We start from the raw sequence: 14,074 nt of genomic DNA, 5'->3' as shown, positions 1-14,074 counted from the left end.
ATCCGATATGAGTAAAAGAGGAAGAACCGATATAAGTAAAAGAATTCATCTACATCTATAGAAACGGATCATATGTTCATATTTACCGATCTAAATAAATTTTAATCTCTATTTAATTTACTCTTTATCTAGTTTCTTAGAACCAAAGGAAGATAAAAATCAATTAAATCAAGTCGCGATAAAAGTTAATCTATATTGGCACTATTGGCAGAAACGAACAGTGGGGAGTGATATCTCAATTAAATGCGGAGTGAAGTTAACAACGGGACGCGTAGAATATCGAGTCACTTTTGAATGTTTCGCGCTACATTCAAAATGGGGGAAGATAGCGCGCGCGGTCGCGATGAGTGTGAGTGTTGCGCAGGTAGATGTCGCGTCTCTTCGCGGTTCGCGGCACAACTAAACCAAACGATGGCCGAGGAGGGAAAGGGGATAAACAGTGGCAAGGAGGGGAGTGCGTGCGGAGTAGTGCGCCGGGGCAGTGAAGCGAGCCGAGCCTGCCGAGCCCGCCAGTCGTTCGGCGGAGCTCGGGGAGGTTAGGTCGGGTTACGCACCCCCGGATGCGAATGCTCGGTGGTACAGCACACCGTGACAGACGGCAGCGGATACACGCAGCGGTGACACGCGGCGCGAAGTCGCGCGATTACAACGGTGCCGCCGAGCACCGGTCTCGCTACCTTTTTCGTGCGCTCGCTGGCGAGCGTTCGACGTCACCGCCGCTGCGAGTAGTCGATCTCGTTTCAGTAACGGGGGCGAGTCTCGCTACGCCCGCTCATCCCAGCTCGTCGAGTCTCATCCCTTTAACGTCTCGCCACTCTCGCCGCCGCCGTCACCGTCGTCGTCGTCGTCGTCGTTGCCATCGCCTCGATTAGATCACATACGCGCGGCTTAGCTGTATCATCGCATCGTCGGCTCTCACCACGGCCGTTCGTGCATTGCACTCGTTGCACCTGTCGATACATAACACCAAAGGGAGCGAGGACAAGCCAGCACCGTGTGTTCCCGGCCTAGTGACCTGACCTTGGATCGGTCCGACCAGGTACGTCTGTCACTACTTACTTACACTACGCTTAAGCCGCGCACGACGTTTCCCCGAGGTCGGAAACGTTTCTTCCAGAGATATATTAACGGATTATGGCGGTGCAGGTGGTGCGGACGCGGAATTGAGATTGGTTGCGATACTATGGCAGCAACACGCATCCCCTGCTAATTCAGGGTGCTTAACGCGCGTACGTGTTGCGGATAAGAGGATTTGCAGCTCGCGTTTATAGGCTTAAGTCTCCTTGGATGCTCGATATATCTGTAACGGTACATCTTTTGCACGGAGTTTCCCGATACAACGACCCGCTCTGCTCGACAAATGAACTGGTTGTATATCGATCTAAAAGCGTTTCCCATATCGTGAATTCCCGTGCAATTTCAGAATGACGCTCTCACCGCGTGGCTCAGTGGTTACAGGCTAATTCTTTTTAATCAAAATTGCCCTGGGGGAAAATTTTCTCATCGATCCAAGGGAACTTTCTGCGGTGGAAAGTTTTTATCTTTTGGCTTTTAGCTCGCGACGGTCCCGCTGCGGTTCGCGGATAAAGGCGCGCTAAGCGCGGAAATGTAGAAATTCCTCGGCAAACGAGTACTCTTAACCATGTATATGCCTGCAATTAAACTCTTCCCGAGAGCATTTATCCGTTATCACGTGAAACCGCGAGGCGAGCTATCTAAACTACCGAAGTATCGCTCCATCGCGCGTGGTACCGCGATGTCTGACCCGTCGCGTCGTCATCTACTGCTGTCGTTGTGAATGTCTGTTTATACTACTGACGATCATTAATTTCTCTCGTTACGTGAAATATTTCGCCGCCGAGCGAACGTTCGTTCTTTTACTGTGGAAAACTAAGAAAAGAGGAGAATATTTCACATGTAATCGTGACTTTGCAACTATTCTGGCTTCGAGATAGGAGGTACTGCGTTGTTACATAGAAAAATGTTCTGGTTGCAAAATTGCAACAAGAAATACAATCAAAACCAATTCTGATCGTATGAATCGGAATTCTGATTATCGCAATTGAATTTCTGGTTATCTTCACTAGGATGTTTAACTGTTATTGCCTGATTTTTATTTTTCTGGTTGTATGTATCTACCAGAAAAGTACAAATACCAGGATTCTATTAAATGCAACAAGATTTTTAACATGTGTATCTGATTTATATCTTTTTGGTTGAATCTATCAAAATTCTACTGAATACAATGAGATTTTTCTAATTATAAGTGTCTGATTTATATCTTTTTCGAATCTATCAAAATTCCAATGAGTGCAATGAGATTTTTTAACTATAAGTATCTAATTCATACTTTTCTTGTCGAATCTAGTAGAATTCTGATAAATGCAAGATTTCTTATATGTGATTTGAACCTTTCTAATTGAATCTACCAGAAGTCCATGGACTTTCAATGAACGCAAGACATTTTGATATAATACACGAATTCTCTTCTAATTCTTGCTATCCAAAGCACAGATACGGAATGGAATTGTAAGACGCATCCGCACTCGGGAATTAATTGAGTTGAAATTAATTAAATGACGTAGAGATACCAGAGATTATATGTACAAATATATCGCGTGCGCGCCACGACAGGATTCATTCAATTTGCCCGCGGGCGTTTCTATTTCGCGACAAGTTGCAAAGTGCCGTTTCCAAACGGCCGATGGCAAGTGTCCAAATGCGAAGAGAATAAGCGTACGTAATCTTACAACGTTAGTTTTAATTATCCTCTTTGATCCGTCCATCTAGAAGTCATTATTTGCTCTATACAAACTGTTGCATGTGCCCCATGCGACGAATTCGTCTTCGATTGAGCGACGCGAAACAATAAAAGTACTTCCAAATGATGTGCGAAATCAATTTTATAAATATTGCGCATTATTAAAGGTAACCTTTTTAAGAGTTTTTTTTGTTTCACATAAATTTTTGGAAAACAAAACGGCGTTGAAATTATTTATTGACTTACGAAATTATTTGATCAACGACATCTTTCCCAAATATATGATTGCATTTGCTCTTAATTTTACAATTAATATTAATCAGATTAATTGAAATATTCGTGTTGAATGTTAGTATTTAATGACGAGAAGCTGCTTCTTGATTTGATCTCGCAACACGAAATTATCACAAGACAAATTGATATCTGTGTTTTGTTGCTTCCTTATTTGTAATTTTTGCATCCTTTAACTTCTCTCGTATTCATAAAATGAAAATGTGCAAGGAAGTAGAAAATGTTTTTTTTTTTTTGATAGTAATTTAATAGGATCTTTATGTTTATGATTTTCTTAGAAATTGCAATTCCCATCCTTCCGATTTTGATATTTCAACGCATTTCTGATATGTGTAACTTAAACACGGGAATGGCAAATATCCAATACAACCTGTTTATGCACTCTAGAAATTATAATTGTTGGTGTCATGAAATATCTTGTGCTCCGAAATATGCTGAAATATTTTTTTCCTTGATATTTCCTTGATCAGAATAATGAACCAGTCACAGTTAATTACAGATATTTTTTTAAATATTGAAGTGTAACCTTTATGTTTATATTAATAAATATTAAAATATAACATTTTTGTTTATATAGGAACAATTTATCTTATATCTTTTTCTTCCAAAACATTATAGGTTTTCACACATATATAGTTTCATATGTGAGATAAACCGTTATTTGTGTCATGTAACGGACATGTGGGAATTTCCTCCGTCTGGTATTCTTTTTCCCGAATAAATTGTTCAGATTGATCTCGAAATCCTTATTCGCGGTAACCACGGTCCAAGATATTACAGAAAAGCGATTCGTATAAAAATGATTCCTATAACAATCATCATACGATCTCGATTTAATTTTTATTACAATCGAAGAAATGTGTTGCAAATTCGAATTAATAATAAAAGTCCTGATGCAGTATATAATGTAAGCGTTTCGATTGCATTTAATTTTTTAATAACTTTATTACTTTCTGATAGAATTAAAGACCTACTTAAAATTAATGATAAAAATGATAAAATATAAATTTATATAATTTTACGAAAAAGAGATAAGATTTTTCAGATTTTCGAACAAGTAATTCTAAAGCCTAAAAGCTCTGCTTTCAAACCCCGTGAAGCTTTTTCTTCCACTGTGCTTCTGTTTCAAGTGGAACGTACCATTCTAACTGGAACGTGCAAAATTAATGAAAAAGAAATTCGTTAAGTACTTCATTCAACCTTTATTGCCTATTGTCCACTTCAACTCGATCACGAAGAGAAGGAAAAGAGTTGTAGGAAAAGAGTATTGTTATTATTTTCTTGAATTGAAAAATGAATGACTACCAGTGTTCAAATAGGTCGACTTAAAAAACATATGTTATTTTGCTCTTTTTTTGAAGAAAAAAAAAGATGATTTTTATCTTCCATGTATATTTTATTCGGAAGAATATCAATTATGTATATTATGTTTCACAAAAAAAATCTTTACATCTAAGTGCATTAGATTGAATAATGAACAATTTCTGTGCATAATTTTGACGTCTGTTGTGAATCGATGGTTTACAAACTATAGTATGAAAAGTAGAACTATAATTATATTATTATCTTAATTTTATCACTGAATACATGTACTATTTGATTAAACATACTATACTGATATTTTACGTAACAGATCAGTGAGACGTTAACGTTAAATATTGCTTTTGATGCTTTTGATTATTCAACGATTTTACCGGTTAAAACGTTTTATCAATAAATCTTGTCGAGTTAAATATAAGATCGTTGATTACTAGACTTTTATTCGCTTTTCGCACGAATGTAAAAAAATAATTTGGGATCACGACAATGGATGTATATTCGATTGACCTTTTATACAGTGACTATTCTTTCCCTTGTCTTTGTGATTGTCCCTCGCGTGCAAAAGCATTAATTAACGGTTGGCATTTTACTAGATACGAGTCCATGTCGAGTTTCCACTGTTATTACAGTATCGTCTCGCAAATCATGTAAACTAGTTTATTGTTCCGCTGCAAGCTTCGTATCGCGAAAATTGCACAGCTGCCATGTTGCGCCGGCCGGAAAATTAATCACGCGCGATGGCGAATATGTTCTTTCCATATTTATTATTTGGGACACAATACAACTAGCGTCACTACCGTTGTAGTTTGTTGACAGATATTGATAAAAATATTCACGGTTCGCGCAATCGAATTACTAATTAATCTCGGCAAACACAACAGTTGGAATTGCATTCGCATTTCTATTAAAAAATTCTATTCCATTTTATTCGTTATTTTATTATTCTATTATTATATACATATTATTTCAATGAATTTGCATTGTACGTGGGCGTTGTTGTTTTACGAGTGCAGCTGTTAAACTTAGCTACATGGTCTTGGTATGCAAATTATTACATTTATAAAATATTCGTTTATCTTACGGAGAATTGTAAGATTTACTGCTACTTGCAAAAATTAATTCTAACATGCGAGAACAGAAAAGAACACTTAGATCCGTATTTATAGACGTATTTCTGTCGAAGAACTGAGCTATAATACCAGTCTCGAGAAAATTAATCACGCACGTTTTTTTCTCTTACCCTAATTGTAAGAGAAAGATGTGATTGCAATTACTCTAATTTAATTATAATTTATATATCATTTTTTGTATCAAATGTATTTTTTGATAGTACTATAAATATAATTTAATTATTACTAACATTATAGCAATTATAAAAATGGAACTTATATATATATTATAACTATAACTATTTTATCATATTTAACAAATATTGTCACAAATATCAAACACTTTTTTTTCAGTGTTGTTTGACTTATAGAATATTGTCTTTTACAGTTTACTGTAACATTTCTATATAACTTGAAAGATAATATTACATAGTCGTCTTGTATTTTTTTATCGATTTAATAACATAGCGCTTATTTGAAATTAATTTGCTCTTATTGCTTTCTCAAACTTAATATACCCAGATGTGTTAAATGTAATTTTGTTAACTCTAGCTTACTAATCAAGTACCTGGGAAACTCTGTCAACCATGTACGTTTCATCAAAAAATAGGGAAACGTTTCTTTTAATAATTATTTTATGTAATATAACTAATAAAATTCAACTTTTGATGGCACATTCCTATTCGAGATTGTTCAAAACTGTCATGGAAAACAATTATTGACGAATTAATAACATTTACATCGAAATTGCACATCAAAATATCCGACAGTCTCACAGACCTTGAGCAGCTCTCCGCGTGAGCGAAAAAAAAGTCTGATGAGTTAAATTTAACGAAACTATTTAATATTCATTTTATTTTTAAATATTTAATTTCTTTAAATAAAATGTTTATATATTTTTTTAAATGGAATAATTAAAATAATATATCAGTTATTTAAATTGCTATTAAAAAGGATCAAAGAAATAATATATTCGTACTTGACATTTAAAATTCATTATTAATACATTTATACATCTCAACTAGATAGCAAATTCTCTCGTCAATTAGAATTTAATAAGATTTTCATCGCTCTTCTTGTCGTACGGAATTAATTGTTATCTTAGGCAACGCTAATAAGTCCAAAGCGCAAAATGTCTTATTTTGTTCATTTATCGAAATTGATTTAAAATACAAGGAATGGAATATTCAGTTTATAATTATTTCGTAAAAATTATGTTAAATATTTTGTGATATAACGAGACTATCTGGTGCACAGCTTTGGTATTGTTTTGGTAGCACAGCTTCGTACGCAAGGCTGTACTGCCGCAGGCTGTATTGTCATTCATTGTCAAGATTTTAATCAGCAAGCGTGTGTCGTACAGCCACGCTGAAATGCGTAATGAAAAGTCAATTATGTATTAACAATTAATTCGAGATAAAATAAAGTTTTGTCTATTTACATTAAAGCGTAGGTTTGCAATTTACTTTACAAGATTCAACGCTAAATACTTCTTTATGTATAGTTCCAGAATACAATAGGTGTAGTAAACTGTAGTAAGCTATAAGAAATCAACCAATCGTAGTTGATTATTCTCTTCGTATTCAACTGATTAGTTAATATCTTATGACTTAACACTAAAAAACTGTGTCATTTTTTATCCATCTGATAGTTTTTTTTTTTCGAGTTAATTTGGATTTATACGTGGAACTCTAGATTTTTGTGACTTTTCATAATTAATTATAAGTAATTTTACTTTTACTTTAGTGATAATCCTTTCTTGTAAAAAGCTAGGTTTACCTTGAATCGCGATTAGGTTAATTTAAACCCGCGATTCTAATGTTAAAGCTTACTACACCTCTTGTTTCGAGACTAATGCTCTGTGTAAGAACATTGTATTTGTCATTCGCGTAATGAAAGTTGAACCAGACGATTAGTGACATGAGCTGCTTTGTGTATCTATATTGTGTCGTTATATTACTTGAAACGCGATCGCGACAAAGTACCAAATGTTGCATATCTCGTGCAACTTTATTACAGTAAATGTTATTAGCTTGCAATAAAGGATGCCTTAAAGGATTTGTAAACATATCAAAGAGACAGCATTTTGCGTGATTTATTTATTTGGAACAGAAACTGAAACGAACAAGAGAATATAATATACAAAAAATATACAAAAAATAAGAAAAATAAATATATTTTCTATAATGAATAATATTCTCTATATAATAAAGAATAAGAATTACAAATCTCTTTTTATTATTTTGTGATATATACATCTCGATAATTATCTTTTCAGTGATCGACTTGAATCGTCACAGCGATTCGTTATTCGAATAACAAAAAGTGCATCAATTATGTGATAATTATTCAAGGTGAAAGACAATAGAAAATTTACATTTTAATGTTCAACGTTACAAAAACTTAACACATAAAAAATTGGATTTAATGTAATTTGCCCGTTACTTCGAGACTGACAACATTAATTAATATACAAATCGCTGCAGCAAGTTATTTGAATAAAGAAAAGCTTTACATCAATTATGTGTTGATTGAATTATTCAAGATGAAAGAGAATAGAAAATTTACGTTGCAATATTCAGCGTTATAAGAACTTAGCATACATAGAATATTTACTTTATGATATTTAACGTCAAATATTTCAAGGAAGCGAAACTGGCAAGCTTTGGTGTTTGTTTTTACATACATAACGCGCTGTGTAGATAGACGCCTCGTGCGTTGCATAATCGTTCGATGCAAGACAAGTCTCGAGCCGACAGGTATCAAAATGCAGCTATGTATGCTGCCATATTACACATCATCGAGATATTACTATCTTTCACAGATTATTAAATTATTAAACGTGATTAATTAACGATTATACAAATATATTGGCTATTTCTTGAAGCAAATCTACAAGCGGATTTGATAAGCGAGATTATATGTTTAAATAAATATGTTTAAATGTCAAAAAATAATGGAAAAATTTGAAACAAGGTGCGAATTTAAGCACCTTGTTAAAGAAATTATTATTGTCCGCGTATGAATAAAATAATTCGTCCGTGTCGAGCGCATTATAAGGTTTTTTCCGATTAGTCTGTCTCGTCGCGTATATATTTAATAATAATAATAATAAAGTGCGTGTCGCGTATTAATCCCGATTAACATCGGGAGTGCTGTGTAAAATGCCATGTGATTACCCTACTTTGTGGTGATTAGAATGCGGTCTTAATTAGTATTTTCGCGAGTATTGTGTAAATGTAACGAACGAATCTAATTGTAAGAGGAGATGGAGGAGAATAAGAGCGAATAACTACAGAGCAGCCGTGGGGCGAGTCAATTATTTTTTATTTCAGTAAGCATTAAAAGATAAATAAAAGATAATGAAAGATAAATATAACATTTCATAACGATTTATTACCTTGGAATGGATGAGCTATATATATAGCACAAATTATATAGACAAATTACATAGCACAAATATTTAATGTTGGAATTTATAACTATTAATTTGTTGAATGTTTCATCGAACATAAGATTTTCAGAAAAATTATAATCGAGAACGTGTGAATAAATAACATATTAATAATATTGTTTTATTAAAAATTTTTTATTGTCAAAATTTTATTTTTTCACAATTTTTTTATTGTTACGATAGATTCCATTTTCGAATAAGTATATATTGCTCAGATGATTAAAGAGAATAAGGAAATAAAAAAAAAATGACAAAAGAAATTTATCACAATTAAAATACTAACATTAAAAAAATATATATTAGGTGTTGGAATTAATTCGTAGCGTTTTACAAGTGATGGGAAGTACTTTCATTAATGTATTTTTTAATGCTCATGTGAAATAAATAACATTCTTTCATTAAAAAACGCTACGAATTAATTCCAACACCTAATAATTTGTATTCAAATTTTTTTTATATTGTTCATATGTCATGGAAGATGAAAAAATTGGAATAAGATGTCTATATTCTCTCCGTATACATATTCTATGTAAAATAAAGACAAATTATATGCACAACATGAAATACAAAGAAACTATTAAACTATCTGTAAAATGAAATTTTATCCTTAATATTTCACTGATAAGCTTTTTGATACAAGATTCATATAACTATAAATATGGGCCATAAAACAACTCGGTCTCTAACACGCAATGGCAAACTTATTTTATCGAAAGAAGACATAAGAAAAAGAAATACTTCGAAGAACACAGTATCCTTTATTCGATATTCTTTCTTTATTTCTTACTCCGTTTCTAAGAAACGAACTAAAATTTACTCACTCAGCCGTCGATACTCGTTTAAACTCCGTATTGCACGAGCTTCGTTATTGTCGCGAACCTTATTGAGATCGATAATTCTTATGATAACACTCTTTTCCTTTCGTGACGAAGATTTCTGAAATCCGGAACTTGTGGCTTAGGAAGAGCATCGTCAGTGACGCGATCTCTTAGTAAACGTATTCCTTTTTCGATTACCTCGAGAAATGATTACCTAGCAAATTTATTATACCGGTTAGGAAGTAAAGTCAATGAATCGCTCGAAAACATGCGACAGGGCTTCCTTGAAACAGAGGGTCGAGAAAGGAGGTTAATGCCTTTTCCAACACTCGTGGCGTCACCTTATATTATACTTTGGACATACACGTCATTTGTAAAACAGATGGGCTAAAAGGTTTAAAGGGGCGATCGCCAGGTATCGAGAAATATTTAAACTTCGGCCGAACTTTTTTCGAAGATATCAGCCTCAAAGTTGCCGATACGTGACGTGCGATCGTGACGATATAAAAGTAACTTCGTTCTGACCGAGCGCTACAGACACCGTCCCGTGATCCTTAGTGCTCATAAAAGCACGTGCGTGTATGTGCAGCGTGCACTGAGTTCTATGGCAAGACTTTTACACCTTTTTCTTTTTTTTTTTGCAAGTGACTGAAATAGTTTTCAAATTTTATCTTTTGTAGTGCACATTGAAATCGTTCAAACAATATTTAATAATCGATACACAGTGAAAAGTATTTTATTTTGGTGTTAAAATCGATCTACTAAAAAAATTCTTGTTAAAATTTTATATTGAATTTTTAACACATCCGAGTGCTAATTTAACATAATGTGACTATAATATTCTTCCACGGGTGCTTTTTATGTAAAGATTATGTGTTTCGCGGATTTTCTCCGTGTCCAGATCCATTCTTGGGATACTAACAAGCAGCGTAATATAAAAGGAACGGCCTGGAGGTTCAGTATCAGGTTGCTCCTCGCCTTGATAAAGTGGACTGCAAGGTTCACGAAACGTTGGCATTCCAAGAATGGATATCTAGATACGGAGAAAATCCGCAAAATACAATCTTTATATATTGTTTTGTGTTAAAATAAATAACTAACACTATTTATAAGTAAGTAAATAAATAACGTGAAAATAACGTATTTTAAAACGTGAATTCTATAAGATAAAAAATAAAATACGTGTTAATTTTGGTGTTAATTTAACATTATAATTTATAATTTATAAATGTTAATTTTACTGAAAAAGGATGCTTCCACAGTTTGTTGACACAAATTGTATCAGTATTTTTGTATTAACTATGTACATAATATTTGTATTACTTTTTAATATTCATTTTAAGGCGTCTCCAGACGATATGATCAACGTATGTCAACATTAGCAAATATCATACACGCGTACATGACATACACATAATTATCCATATTGATTGTAGTCAATATTTAATGAATGTGTGCAAAGTTTGCGTATACATTGGCCATATCGTCTGGAAGTGCCTTTATATTAAATTAAGATATAAGTAGATTGTTCGAAATACATGAAATGTGTTAATACAAATTTTCTAATTATTATATCGAATACTGCTAACATTTATACGCATTTACTAAATACAACGAACTGTTGGGAATTGCGCATCAGTCATATATTTTATGACAGTCGAAATACATGGTGTGAAATTTGAACATGATCGATTAAACCACTCTGAAGTTCCATGGAAACTTCGCAGTTTGTGTCGCCGTATTCTGTTCTTCCTCTGTAATTCATTGGTGGCAGAATATTCTTGAATCGAATTTCTTAGATTACCATTATGAAATTCAGCACTTTGTTATCCTTTCATCTAACAATCATTTGTCACCGATGTGCATCTCTTAATCATAAATCTCTGCCATTAAATGCGGTTATCTGAATTTTATTAATTGATACGAGATGTTACACGATAAAAATATTTTAGTATTCGTTAGAAATACAAAATGTTTGGTCCATTCCTTGTTAAAATTTTGTGTTTTAATACATTCAAGTGTTATAATTTTTATCATAATGTGATTGTAAGTGAACAAATAACATGAAAATAATGCTTTTTAAAATATAATTTTTAAGATAAATGAATAAAATTTAATTAATTTAACATATTATAAATTAAATTTACATGTTAAATTTCATGAAACATACTAATTTAACACATTATAAATGTTTATTTTAATGAAGAAAATAAAAAATATGATTGTTTACAAATTGTGTCAATGTTACGTTTAATATGTTATTTAATTTTTTTACGTAATGTTTGTGTTACTTTCTAATATGTTTTAATTCTTCTTGTATTAAATTTAACACAAATTTTCCAACTGTGTATGTATTGCGAAATTTTACGAGAATTTTGAATATTTTAACGAAATTATATAATGCCCTTTTCCAAGAATTCTTGAGAGAAGTTTTTCTTAAAAATTAAATTTAAAATGTTACCGTTGAGGAAAACTGTACTTTTGATCTTCGTTAAACTTTGACTCGTAAAGAGTGAGTCTTATAGCAAAACGCGATCTTCTCTGTTCATCGTACATGATAAGATTTTCGACGATGTCCATCGAGGTGAACGACATCCGGATCGATCGGAAATGCTGTAAATCCTTCAATTTTCTAGCAAAGTCTTTAGCGAGATGCTACGTTACATTTTCACCTAGCTTTTCATATTTATAAATATCATTCTTTTTTTTTTACATTTTAACACGTCATGTCTCATTTCAGCGTTTTTATCCACGAAAAAATTCCACTTTAATTTTCATTACATGAAATATATTTTTCGGAAGGTACAAATTTTTGTGTGCAGATTTTACATCGGAGAATTCGAATCGAGTTTTGTCGATTTCTAATATAATATTCAGTATGGTGTATAATATTTATCTGACACGTTGAATTATTGTTTATTACTGCATGCTCGAGTCAGGAGCCATTTTAAGAATTTAATGCGTACCACGCTATAAATAATACACGCTCGATATAAAAACCGATAAGCGGCAAATTAAGGATGATAAAGCGCAGATAATCTACAGCTTGGGCAATTACCGCGTCTTTTTAAGAAGTCCATGTACACTCTACGTGACTGAGGAATATGTGTATGCGAAACTGTAATATTCTTAAGAAGTACATTGACATACTAAAGATAGTGACTACTTGGCCGCGGAGCTAAAAAAATTCTGGCTGGGAAGTTGGCTTTAGTTTCTAGTCTAGATATTCAACAGCTTTTTACGAGCTTTGCGCGCGTAGCGTGTCCTATTTTCTACATAATAAGATACCGTCTCTCGGAGCATTGTACGTTTCTTGCTTCGTTACCGGCAATTTCCGCACAGCGGCCGCAAGTTGTGACGCGCGTTGCGAATCTCAAAGCAGCGCACGTCGTGCAGGCACACCGTGATTCAGCTACCAGAATCAATTTTTAACGCACGACGCTTTTTCTCTCCCCTTTTTCTAGATTTTCCTCTTTCGGAATGAGAAATATCTTCAACGTGTAACAAAACGACGAGTCGCAGCCTCAACGTTAGAATAAAGAGCACCGACTCATAGTCGGAGAAAGAATTTTTGCCGCGCTCTCGGGTTTACGTACGCAAAGGAGAGGGATTATTCGGGATAGAGATTTACACTGTCACAGGGCAACTTTGGCGTGTACGTACTACGTTTCCACGCGATCTGATTGAACCGAATCAAATTGCGTCGAATAACAGTCGAGATTAGCTTTGTGTCACGCCAGTGCCGCTATTGTACGACGTCTATTAGTAGTGGCGTGGCCTATAAGTGGCCGTAATTCGTCGATCGGATTTTATACGATAATTAGAGCGAACTCGATCATTCTTAAAGTCAATGGATTGGATTACGTTGCTCATTATAAAGGGCGTTTATTAAAATATTATATACACTCGTGAGAAGAAGCGTGTAATATATTTTATGAAAGTCCACCGGGAGAGATACTTTTTACGCTACAGCATTCTCATTGCTCCTTTACGACGCGAGCTGATTACCGATCGCATTAATTTGCGCTCCATTCTTTTTCATTAACAATATCTTTATTGCTTCGTTGCGCCATCGTGACTTCATTTCGCGAGCTTCGCGTGCGAGTCGCGATACTGCGCTGTTTTAAGCATGATTTTTGTGAAGAAACAGGTATCATGACTACACATCGGACCGAATGGCCTAATTTTGCTTCTACAAAGATAACAATTTTCAGCAAGGTTTATACGCGGAGGCCCTTGAAAAATGCAAGTAATAGATTTCTGATAGGCACGACGGAAATAAGGTTCCTCGATAAAAAAGACAAAAACACCTTCTGGCAGA

At 33.9% G+C, this 14,074-nt stretch overlaps 1 protein-coding gene across 1 annotated transcript in view; it reads left to right on the top strand.

Moving 5' to 3' along the window:
- The first annotated feature begins 437 nt into the window (after positions 1-437).
- Hs3st-A (Heparan sulfate 3-O sulfotransferase-A) overlaps positions 438-14,074 on the top strand; it is a 54,561-nt gene continuing 40,924 nt past the window's right edge. Inside the window, exon 1 of the mRNA XM_011062265.2 lies at positions 438-1,039. The gene's annotated coding sequence lies outside the window, so the exon portion shown is untranslated. The remainder of the gene's footprint in view (positions 1,040-14,074) is intronic.

Source organism: Acromyrmex echinatior, chromosome 11 (assembly GCF_024713525.1).
Source record: "Acromyrmex echinatior isolate Ae372 chromosome 11, ASM2471352v2, whole genome shotgun sequence".
NCBI classification, from domain to species: domain Eukaryota; kingdom Metazoa; phylum Arthropoda; class Insecta; order Hymenoptera; family Formicidae; genus Acromyrmex; species Acromyrmex echinatior.
This window is presented reverse-complemented; position numbering and strand designations above follow the sequence as displayed.